The sequence below is a fragment of the Pseudophryne corroboree genome, chromosome 2, assembly GCF_028390025.1.
Source record: "Pseudophryne corroboree isolate aPseCor3 chromosome 2, aPseCor3.hap2, whole genome shotgun sequence".
NCBI classification, from domain to species: domain Eukaryota; kingdom Metazoa; phylum Chordata; class Amphibia; order Anura; family Myobatrachidae; genus Pseudophryne; species Pseudophryne corroboree.
Genome location: NC_086445.1, coordinates 742,819,993 through 742,833,006, shown reverse-complemented (window position 1 = coordinate 742,833,006; position 13,014 = coordinate 742,819,993).

The window sequence follows — 13,014 nt, the reverse complement described above, 5'->3', positions numbered from 1 at the left end:
GAGCGATTAATACGCTCCAAACCAACACCGGAATATTGCTAATTAAATACTCTTCCGATGGGTACCAAACACTGCTGTATGATTCCTGTTAGACCCTTCGTACGATATAAAGAGGGATTCCTCAGCTCTGGGACATTGTATTTTAACCAAACTTTCAGAATCTATCAAAGGGACCATGATCTATAAACTACATTAATTGTGAACATTTGTAACGAATGAGTCGCACGCTACGACTACATAAACTCTACCGTAAATACGCATACCGCGCCTGCGAGTGCACGTTATTGCGGGTATGCGCATCCACGGGAGAGCGCACGCACGCGCAGCGCGGACCAGTGTGCGGTGCAAATATGGCAACGTGCATTGAGACATTTTTCTGACTTTGACAGTGGGTGATACAAAAAAGGACCAGTGATCATAGATCTGCACGTTGTGCACCCCCCGCAGGAAAAACTGCCAGGTTTGGCTTGCATAAGCTGGATTTGAGATGTGTTCTGTTCAGGGAAAATCGTGGGTCTCATTAGTAATTGCTTTAGGTTGGCCCCTCGTTTGTATGCAACCATAGGAGCAGGTGTTTTAAGAAAAGGCAAACTGTTGTCGGTGGCTATTATTGGCCAATGTTTCCGTAGGGCCTTTCTGGTTGCACTTGTGGAACCATCATACTGAGTGGAACAAATCATCCGATTGTTACGAATGGGGTTTTTAACCTGTTGTCCATGAAAAATGCTGTTCGCTTTATTGAGACAGCGAGTAAGTACACTGCTAGTGTACCCTCGCTCCAGAAAGCGAGAAGTGATCTCGTTACATTGTTGATCTTTGAGTGCTGCGTTGGAATTGATCCTCATGGCTCTGAGGTACTGGGATATGGGCAATCCTTCTTTGAGGGCTGGGGGATGATGGCTGCTAGCATGCAAGGTCAGATTGCGGTCAGTGGGTTTACGGTACAACGAGGTGTCCAGTCGGTCACCATTTCTGGTGATACTGACATCCAGGAAAGTGATGTTAGTGGCCGATACTGTGTATGTGAACTTGATAGGATTATCCAAAGCATTCAATTGGTTCACCATGTCAAGAAACTCAGACTCGGTGCCCTCCCACAGCAAGAAGACGTCATCAATGTACCGTTTAAAGAAGGCAATCTTGTGCCCATACCTAGGTAACAGGTACGTATGTTCATAGTGCGCCATGAACAGATTAGCGTAGGCGGGGGCCAAATTCGACCCCATCGCGGTTCCGGCGATTTGAAGAAAATAATCATTTTTATACATAAAGTGGTTGCACGTAAGAACCAATGAGGTCAGTTCCAACACAAACTCAGTGGGGTAATCTTTGCAGGGGCTGTTGGAAAGAAATTGACGTATAACATCCAAACCTAAGTGGTGTGGTATAACGGTATAAAGGGACCCCACATCCATAGTGGCCAGAAGAGAGTGGCCAGAAGAGTGCCTTCACTAAGATGGGTAAATGTCCGTAGATGTGTGAGGAAATCCCCAGTGTCCTTTAAATAGCTATCAGTTTTTAATACCAAAGGCTGTAGGATACTGTCAATAAAGACAGCAATTGGCTGTAACAGAGAGCCTTCCGCGGCAATAATGGGTCTGCCGGGAGGGTGAACTAATGTCTTATGAATTTTGGGCAGAGTGTATAGGATGGGACACCTGGGTGAATTGATGGTCAAATATTTTAATGTGTCTTCACTTATGTAGCCCTGCTCAAAACCTAACTTCAGAAATTGATCGATTTTAGATTTAATTTTAGGAACCGGATTGGTGGTTAATTTCTGATAGGTCATGTCATCTGCTAATTGTCGGTTGATCTCCATGTCATAGTCAGTCCAATCTTGGACGACTATTGCTCCTCCCTTATCCGCCGGGCGGATGACTATATGGGGAGAATCCTTTAAAGTTTTTAATGCTTTCCTCTCGGCTATGGACAGGTTATCAAACATCCTTTTGGGGGGTGAGCTCTCAGAGTCTCTTTGGACTAACCGTAAATAAGTTTTGATGCTGGGATTGGAGGATGGAGGATCGAATGTCGATTTGGGTCTGAATTGAGGTATCTCTTTGTTAGTGGATTTGTTAGCAAAGAACTCCCGCAGACGGAGGGAGCGGCCAAATTTATACTGATCTATAGTTTGTTGGAATGAATTAATTCTACATGTGGGGACGAAAGATAAACCTCGGGCAAGAAGTTTAGTTTCCGCTGGACTCAGTTCTACGCTAGATAGATTAAAGACATTGTCACCTACTGTCTCCTCCTCCCTCTTCTCTTGGTACCCCCCTCTCCTCGGGTGCGGTCTGTGCCGCTTCTGAGAACCCTGGAACGGGTAGAGGAGGCCTCTCCTCCTCGATCTAAAAAACGAGTGGAGTCGTTGTTCCCTTCGTAATAATCGGTGTCTGAGGTAGAGGCGGAGGAAACAAATTCATGGGCAAAAGGTTGGGCCCTTCGCCTAGTGTATTGTCTATTCTGACGTTCACTAGTATTGTTTCCAAGTAACCAGCGGTATACAGTATGCGTTTGGTAGTCGTTAGTTACAGTGGACAATTTTTTTCGTTTAAAAGAAATTAGATCACGTTTATAAGTGTCCACCTGTGTCTGTAGACGTTCGATCCAATTTTGGGTTTTGTCATTCTGCAGCACGGTGGTGTGAGATTTGATGGTAATATCCACTTCAGTAGATAATTTCTTTAACTCAATGCCAACTTCCTCCACTACCAGGGTCATGAGGTCAAGCGAACATTTGTTCAATACTCCACACCACCGGCTGCAGAAGACAGGGTTGTTTCTACCCAATGTTGGAACGTTAGAAATACGGAAACCCCGGGGGATTTGTTTTCTCCTGAGGTATTCCGACAAAAATTGACCATGTAAAGTCAAATCAACCTCTTTTTGTCTGTGTTTAAGCACTTTGTAAAACAAATCCACAGGGGTTTCGGCTGGTAAGGCCTCAAACTCTAATTTATCGAATAGTAATTTTTCAGTGTCCTCATCCGTAAATGAAACTATACCAGTTTATAGTGTGGAGTATTGAACAAATGTTCGCTTGACCTCATGACCCTGGTAGTGGAGGAAGTTGGCATTGAGTTAAAGAAATTATCTACTGAAGTGGATATTACCATCAAATCTCACACCACCGTGCTGCAGAATGACAAAACCCAAAATTGGATCGAACGTCTACAGACACAGGTGGACACTTATAAACGTGATCTAATTTCTTTTAAACGAAAAAAATTGTCCACTGTAACTAACGACTACCAAACGCATACTGTATACCGCTGGTTACTTGGAAACAATACTAGTGAACGTCAGAATAGACAATACACTAGGCGAAGGGCCCAACCTTTTGCCCATGAATTTGTTTCCTCCGCCTCTACCTCAGACACCGATTATTACGAAGGGAACAACGACTCCACTCGTTTTTTAGATCGAGGAGGAGAGGCCTCCTCTACCCGTTCCAGGGTTCTCAGAAGCGGCACAGACCGCACCCGAGGAGAGGGGGGTACCAAGAGAAGAGGGAGGAGGAGACAGTAGGTGACAATGTCTTTAATCTATCTAGCGTAGAACTGAGTCCAGCGGAAACTAAACTTCTTGCCCGAGGTTTATCTTTCGTCCCCACATGTAGAATTAATTCATTCCAACAAACTATAGATCAGTATAAATTTGGCCGCTCCCTCCGTCTGCGGGAGTTCTTTGCTAACAAATCCACTAACAAAGAGATACCTCAATTCAGACCCAAATCGACATTCGATCCTCCATCCTCCAATCCCAGCATCAAAACTTATTTACGGTTAGTCCAAAGAGACTCTGAGAGCTCACCCCCCAAAAGGATGTTTGATAACCTGTCCATAGCCGAGAGGAAAGCATTAAAAACTTTAAAGGATTCTCCCCATATAGTCATCCGCCCGGCGGATAAGGGAGGAGCAATAGTCGTCCAAGATTGGACTGACTATGACATGGAGATCAACCGACAATTAGCAGATGACATGACCTATCAGAAATTAACCACCAATCCGGTTCCTAAAATTAAATCTAAAATCGATCAATTTCTGAAGTTAGGTTTTGAGCAGGGCTACATAAGTGAAGACACATTAAAATATTTGACCATCAATTCACCCAGGTGTCCCATCCTATACACTCTGCCCAAAATTCATAAGACATTAGTTCACCCTCCCGGCAGACCCATTATTGCCGCGGAAGGCTCTCTGTTACAGTCAATTGCTGTCTTTATTGACAGTATCCTACAGCCTTTGGTATTAAAAACTGATAGCTATTTAAAGGACACTGGGGATTTCCTCACACATCTACGGACATTTACCCATCTTAGTGAAGGCACTCTTCTGGCCACTATGGATGTGGGGTCCCTTTATACCGTTATACCACACCACTTAGGTTTGGATGTTATACGTCAATTTCTTTCCAACAGCCCCTGCAAAGATTACCCCACTGAGTTTGTGTTGGAACTGACCTCATTGGTTCTTACGTGCAACCACTTTATGTATAAAAATGATTATTTTCTTCAAATCGCCGGAACCGCGATGGGGTCGAATTTGGCCCCCGCCTACGCTAATCTGTTCATGGCGCACTATGAACATACGTACCTGTTACCTAGGTATGGGCACAAGATTGCCTTCTTTAAACGGTACATTGATGACGTCTTCTTGCTGTGGGAGGGCACCGAGTCTGAGTTTCTTGACATGGTGAACCAATTGAATGCTTTGGATAATCCTATCAAGTTCACATACACAGTATCGGCCACTAACATCACTTTCCTGGATGTCAGTATCACCAGAAATGGTGACCGACTGGACACCTCGTTGTACCGTAAACCCACTGACCGCAATCTGACCTTGCATGCTAGCAGCCATCATCCCCCAGCCCTCAAAGAAGGATTGCCCATATCCCAGTACCTCAGAGCCATGAGGATCAATTCCAACGCAGCACTCAAAGATCAACAATGTAACGAGATCACTTCTCGCTTTCTGGAGCGAGGGTACACTAGCAGTGTACTTACTCGCTGTCTCAATAAAGCGAACAGCATTTTTCATGGACAACAGGTTAAAAACCCCATTCGTAACAATCGGATGATTTGTTCCACTCAGTATGATGGTTCCACAAGTGCAACCAGAAAGGCCCTACGGAAACATTGGCCAACAATAGCCACCGACAACAGTTTGCCTTTTCTTAAAACACCTGCTCCTATGGTTGCATACAAACGAGGGGCCAACCTAAAGCAATTACTAATGAGACCCACGATTTTCCCTGAACAGAACACATCTCAAATCCAGCTTATGCAAGCCAAACCTGGCAGTTTTTCCTGCGGGGGGTGCACAACGTGCAGATCTATGATCACTGGTCCTTTTTTGTATCACCCACACACAGGGAAAAAAATCTTTATCAGATATCATCTCCACTGTCGACTGGATCATGTCGTCTACCTTCTAAAGTGCCCATGTGGGTTATGTTATGTCGGACTAACCGCGCGTCCCTTTCGCGACAGGATGGCAAACCATCGGTCATCCATACACACGGCCCTCAATGTGGGCTTTTCTGACAAACCGGTAGCACGGCACTTTTTGTCAGTTAGACATCAAGTATCTGCCCTGAAGTGTCAGCTGATTGACTGGGTGCCGCCACCTGTTAGTGGAGGCGATCGCACCTTGTTACTTAAACAGAAGGAAAGCTTTTGGATACACAAACTCAATACAGTGTCACCAAAGGGCCTCAATGAGGCCAACCCCCTTAATATTTTTCTTTAGAATTTTATTTTGCCATAGTTGATTGGATACCTTGGAACACACTTTGTATGTTTCAGGGACATAGGGCACTGTGATACAATCAGCACATACAGGCTGGGTTTCGATTTGTGTTTTATATGTTCTATGTTCTATGTTTTATTTTTTTCATTTTTGTATGTTCTTTTTATGTATATAGATTAAGAAAGTAAGGACAGTTATTTATACGTCCTTGCTTATGTTTTTTATATATATTTTTATGTTGTTTCCCGGAGCCTTTCCAGGTCCTATACTAGTCACGAGGGTCCACCAATTTCAATGACCACACCACCCACTATTCCCTTTTATTATTTAAAATCTTTTACTACATTATACCAAATGTATTACTATAAAGATATTACACTCACATCAGTATTCAATTTGCCTTTGTTGATCAGATATATGTTAGTTTGTATGTGTAGGGTGAGTTGTGGTCATTTGATCTGGTGCCCTCTTATGTCATTTTTGACATTTTTGACATTTCATATTATGGATCATTATTTACATTTGCACTCTTTTTCTTCTGTGGTGATTGACAGGCTACACATAGGTTAATCCAGGATTATACGTGAGGAGACCTCCGGTATACCTCCGAGTCCCTGTGAGCTATGAGTGAACCTGTACATTGATGATTCCACCTGGGGGAGTGTTCATTCTCTGAGAACACCCCCCTCTAGGTTGTACACCTCCTTTAAACATTAGCCAGTGGATAAGCCTAATTACGGTTCTTTCCGCGAGTGGAACGCAGAGACTTCCGGCCAGCGCCACTTCCGCGGAATGGAACGCATGGTGTTCCGGCCGGTGGAACGCAAAAGACGCGTCTCCGGCAGTTGCCCTTCCAAATCGTTAAAATACACTCATTTAAGTAGCCGTGCGTTAGCGATAGCCACTGCCTGTCCTGTGAACCCTGTAACTTTTTTCCCAGTTGGTCTGAGTTAGTTATCTGAGAGGTGATCAGTTAATGAGAGACTGGGTTTATACTAATCTCCTTAATTGGCACTTCCTGTGGTTGATCCTTAAATAGTGCTCAGCTGAGGCTGAACTTTATGCAGCTTCCATTTGGCTCTGGACACTTGAGCAGTGAGTATGGTTCTCCTGCAGCTCCCTTCTGACACATGATTACGGTTGGTGATTATTTTTTCCTGTTGTGCCTCCTTACAGACTGAGTGTCTGACACATGTACAGAGCCCACAAGCTGCCATGAGCTATTTCTACATGTAACTAGGTATGATCTTTTCCAAAATGACGTTGTTAGTGTATTTTCTTATGGTGTAGTTACTCTGTTATTTATCTAATAGGTGACTACGCCTTGCAGCTTCCCCTACGTTATAGGCTTTAACTTCATTATGTGATCAGGCATGTTGCCAACTTTGAAGGCCATTCCACACATCTGAGTGATCTGGCTTGCCGTCCAGGTAATCATTTGCCTATCTAAACAGATAGTCCTAATGGTGGAGGTGTCTCTTTCATCACACGTGGATTATTTCCAAGTATCTCTTTTTTACATATATAAAAAAACAGCTTTTTAATACGTTTTCTGGTTTTTGTGACAGTCTTCAGGGCCTGGGAGGCACTGGTGGTGTTGGTGTTGAATAAATCTGGGTTCTTATACATATTAATTGTAACTGTTTCTGATTGTATAGGTGATTTAAGTGCCAATCTTGATAAAGGTCCGCATAAGGACCGAAACGTCGATGAAATACGGCATCAACAGTGAACCCGAATAAAAATATACTGAATTTACAAGTGACTTCAGAGACTAATTTCTGGGCGTGAGTGCACCTTCCACCTAGGTGGTTGTTGTGGTATATTGGTGGCCTCTCTGGTCATTAGGAGCACCCGCCGTCGTTATTACTTTTGATGAGAGTGCAGGATCTTCCAAGACTATATATATATATATATATATATATATATGTATATATATATATATATATATATATATATATATATATATATGTATATATATATATATATAGATAGCGGTGTTAGGATCGGCACTCAGTGTGGGGGCTGCTGGATTACTTGCTGCGGTGCCTTCTGTGATCCTTGCCAGATCCAATGTAGTAGAAAAGAAGTCAGCGGCACTCAGCAGTCGTAATTATTCTGTATAGAAAACTTTTATTCCAGTCCTACCTACGGCGTTTCGGGGAACAAGCCCCGTCTTCAGGGACAAACAATGCGCATTGTTTGTCCCTGAAGACGGGGCTTGTTCCCCGAAACGCCGTAGGACTGGAATAAAAGTTTTCTATACAGAATAATTACGACTGCTGAGTGCCGCTGACTTCTTTTCTACTATATATATATATATATATATATATATATATATATATATATATATCTAACGTCCTAGAGGATGCTGGGGACTCCGTAAGGACCATGGGGATAGACGGGCTCCGCAGGAGACATGGGCACTTTAAGAAAGAATTTAGTTCCTGGTGTGCACTGGCTCCTCCCTCTATGCCCCTCCTCCAGACCTCAGTTTGATACTGTGCCCAGAGAAGCTGGGTGCTTTTCAGTGAGCTCTCCTGAGTTTACTGATAGAAAGTATTTTGTTAGGTTTTTTATTTTCAGGGAGCTCTGCTGGCAACAGACTCCCTGCATCGAGGGACTGAGGGGAGAGAAGCAGCCCTACTCTCTGAAGCTAGGTCCTGCTTCTTAGGCACCATTAGCTCCAGAGGGATTGGTACGCAGGATCTCACCCTCGCCGTCCGTCCCAGAGCCGCGCCGCCGTCCCCCTCGCAGAGCCGGAAGATAGAAGCCGGGTGAGTATGAGAAGAAAAGAAGACTTCACAGGCGGCAGAAGACTTCATGATCTTCACTAGAGGTAACGCACAGCACTGCAGCTGTGCGCCATTGCTCCACACACCTCACATACTCCGGTCACTGTAAGGGTGCAGGGCGCAGGGGGGGGGGGGGGGGGGGGGGCGGGCGCCCTGGGCAGTATTTGGGACCTCATGTTGGCAAAAGTACACATATATACAGCTGGGCACTGTATATATGTATGAGCCCCCGCCAAAATTACTGTATAAGCGGGATAGAAGCCCGCCGTCGAGGGGGCGGGGCTTCTCCCTCAGCACTCACCAGCGCCATTTTTTCTCCACAGCTCCGCTGAGAGGAAGCTCCCCGGACTCTCCCCTGCTGATACGCGGTAGAAGAGGGTTGAAAAGAGAGGGGGGGCACATAATTAGGTGCAAAAACTATACATACAGCAGCTACTGGGTTAACATTCAGTTACTGTGTTATTCCTGGGATATTATAGCGCAGGGGTGTGTGCTGGCATACTCTCTCTCTGTCTCTCCAAAGGGCCTTGTGGGGGAACTGTCTTCAGAAAGGACATTCCCTGTGTGTGTGTGGTGTGTCGGTATGCTTGTGTCGACATGTCTGATGAGGAAGGCTTTGTGGGAGAGGAGCGGGCGCAAATGAATGTGGTGTCTCCGCCGACGGCGCCGACACCTGATTGGATGGATATGTGGAAGGTTTTAAATGATAATGTTAATTCCTTGCATAAAAGATTTGACAAGGCTGATGCATTGGGACAGTCAGGGTCTCAACCCGTGCCTGACCCTCTGTCGCAGGGACCGTCAGGGTCTCATAAGCGCCCACTATCCCAAATTGTTGACACAGATACCGACATGGATTCTGACTCCAGTGTCGATTACGATGATGCAAAGTTACAGCCAAAATTGGCTAAATCCCTTCGATATATGATTATAGCAATAAAGGATGTTTTGCACATCACAGAGGAAACCCCTGTCCCTGACACGAGGGTGTATATGTATAAGGGAAAGAAGCCTGAGGTAACTTTTCCCCCCTCACACGAACTGAATGAGTTATGTGAAAAAGCTTGGGAATCTCCAGATAAGAAAATGCAGACTTCCAAACGGATTCTTATGGCGTATCCTTTCCCGCCAACGGATAGGCTATGATGGGAATCCTCCCCTAGGGTAGACAAAGCTTTAACACGCTTTTCCAAAAAGGTAGCCCTGCCGTCCCAGGATACGGCTAAACTCAAAGATGCTGATGAACGCAAACAGGAGGTTACCCTGAAGTCCATTTATACACATTCAGGTACCTTACTAAGACCGGCAATTGCATCGGCCTGGGTGTGTAGTGCTGTAGCGGCATGGACGGATACCTTATCTGAGGAATTGGATACCCTAGATAAGGATACTGTATTATTGACCCTGGGGCATATAAAAGACGCTGTCCTATATATGAGAGATGCTCAAAGAGACATTAGTCTACTGGGTTCTAGAATAAACGCTATGTCGATTTCTGCCAGAAGGGTCCTGTGGACTCGGCAATGGACAGGTGATGCCGACTCAAAAAGGCATATGGAGGTTTTACCTTACAGGGGTGAGGAATTGTTCGGGGAAGGTCTCTCGGACCTGGTCTCCACAGCTACAGCCTTATGTTCCCTCACAGCCTAAGAGAGCACCGCATTATCAAATGCAGTCCTTTCGTTCACAAAGAAACAAGAAAGTCCGAGGTGTGTCCTTTCTTGCCAGAGGTAGGGGGCAGAGGAAAGAAGCTGCACAACACAGCTACTGTAGTTCCCAGGAACAGAAGTCCTCACCGGCCTCTGCAAAATCCACCGCATGACGCTGGGGCTCCACTGGCGGAGTCGGGCCCGGTGGGGGCACGTCTTCGGAATTTCAGCCACATGTGGGTTCACTCCCAGGTGGATCCTTGGGCAATAGAAATTGTGTCTCAGGGTTACAAGCTGGAATTCGAAGAGGTGCCTCCTCGCTGGTATTTCAAATCGGCCCTACCATCTTCCTCCCAAGAGAGGGAAATAGTGTTAAAAGCAATACAAAAAATTTATCTTCAGCAGGTGGTGGTCAAGGTTCCCCTCCTTCAACAGGGAAGGGGTTATTATTAGACTATGTTTGTAGTCCCGAAACCGGACGGTATATATATATATATATATATATATATATATATAGAAACAGAAAGTTCAGCACTCACCAAAATAAGCTCACTTATCCTCACATCTATGAATAAATGAATAAATGATGGGGTTTTAGTTAGTGAATTGGCCAATGCACGGAAGCCTGCAAACCGCTCGCCAAGGTACCCCACCTTCATGCGTCCTACACTATCGCAAAATCATAAAAATTAAAACCTGGCAACTGTAACACACATAATATAACTGCAAATATGCCTACTTGGTTTAAGGTAGTGATGAGCGGGTTCGGATCCTCGGGATCCGAACCCGCCCGAACTTCACCTTTTTATTCACGGGTCCGAGCAACTCGGATCCTCCCGTCTTGCTCGGTTAACCCGAGCGCGCCCGAACGTCATCATCCCGTGGTCGGATTCTCGCGAGATTCGTATTCTTTATAAGCAGCCGCTCGTCGCCGCCATTTTTCACTCTTGCATTGGAAATGATCGTGAGAGGACGTGGCTGGCGTCCTCCCAGTTTCTATGCTCAGTGGGCTGCAAATTGTGCTGCAAATATCTGTGCTCAGTGTGCTGCAAATATCTGTGCTCAGTGTGCTGCAAGTGCAAATATCTACGTTCTCTGCCTGAAAAACGCTCCATATCTGACTATGCTCAGTGTGCTGCAAATATCTGTGCTCAGTGTGCTAATTGCTTTATTGTGGGGAATGGGGACCAGCAGTATTATATAGTAGGAGGACAGTGCAGAGTTTTGCTGACCAGTGACCAGTGACCACCAGTATTATACGTTCTCTGCCTGAAAAACGCTCCATATCTGTGCTTCATTGTAGTATATAGTAGGAGGACAGTGCAGAATTTTGCTGACCACCAGTATAACTGTATATATAGCAGTACGGTACAGTAGTCCACTGCTCTACTTACCTCTGTGTCATCAAGTATACTATCCATCCATACCTGTGGTGCATTTCAGTTTTGCACAGTTTGCTGACCACCAGTATATACTATATAGCAGTATGGTACAGAAGGCCACTGCTCTACCTACCTCTGTGTCGTCAAGTATACTATCCATCCATACCTGTGCTGCATTTCAGTTTTGCACAGTTTGCTGACCACCAGTATATACTATATAGCAGTACGGTACAGTAGGCAACTGCTCTACCTACCTCTGTGTCGTCAAGTATACTATCCATCCATACCTGTGGTGCATTTCAGTTTTGCACAGTTTGCTGACCACCAGTATATAATATATAGCAGTACGGTACAGTAGGCCACCGCTCTACCTACCTCTGTGTCGTCAAGTATACTATCCATCCATACCTGTGGTGCATTTCAGTTTTGCACAGTTTGCTGACCACCAGTATATACTATATAGCAGTACGGTACAGTAGGCCACTGCTCTACCTACCTCTGTGTCGTCAAGTATACTATCCATCCATACCTGTGGTGCATTTCAGTTTTGCACAGTTGCTGTCCACCAGTATATAATATATAGCAGTACGGTACAGTAGGCCACTGCTCTACCTACCTCTGTGTCGTCAAGTATACTATCCATCCATACCTGTGGTGCATTTCAGTTTTGCACAGTTTGCTGACCACCAGTATATACTATATAGCAGTACGGTAAAGTAGGCCACTGCTCTACCTACCTCTGTGTCATCAAGTATACTATCCATCCATACCTGTGGTGCATTTCAGTTGTGCACAGTATATATAGTAGTAGGCCATTGCTATTGATATATTACTGGCATATAATTCCACACATTAAAAAAATGGAGAACAAAAATGTGGAGGGTAAAATAGGGAAAGATCAAGATCCACTTCCACCTCGTGCTGAAGCTGCTGCCACTAGTCATGGCTGAGACGATGAAATGCCATCAACGTCGTCTGCCAAGGCCGATGCCCAATGTCATAGTAGAGAGCATGTAAAATCCAAAAAAATAAAGCTCAGTAAAATGACCCAAAAATCTAAATCAAAATCGTCTGAGGAGAAGCGTAAACTTGCCAATGTGCCATTTACGACACGGAGTGGCAAGGAACGGCTGAGGCCCTGGCCTATGTTCAAGGCTAGTGGTTCAGCTTCACCTGAGGATTTAAGCACTCATCGTCCTGCTAGAAAACTTAAAAGAGTTAAGATGGCAAAAGCACAGCAAAGAACTGTGCGTTCCTCTAAATCACAAATCCCCAAGGAGAGTCCAATTGTGTCGGTTGCGATGCCTGACCTTCCCAACACTGGACGGGAAGAGGTTGCGCCATCCACCATTTGCACGCCCCCTGCAAGTGCTGAAAGGAGCACCCGCAGTCCAGTTCCTGATAGTCAAATTGGAGATGTCACTGTTGAAGT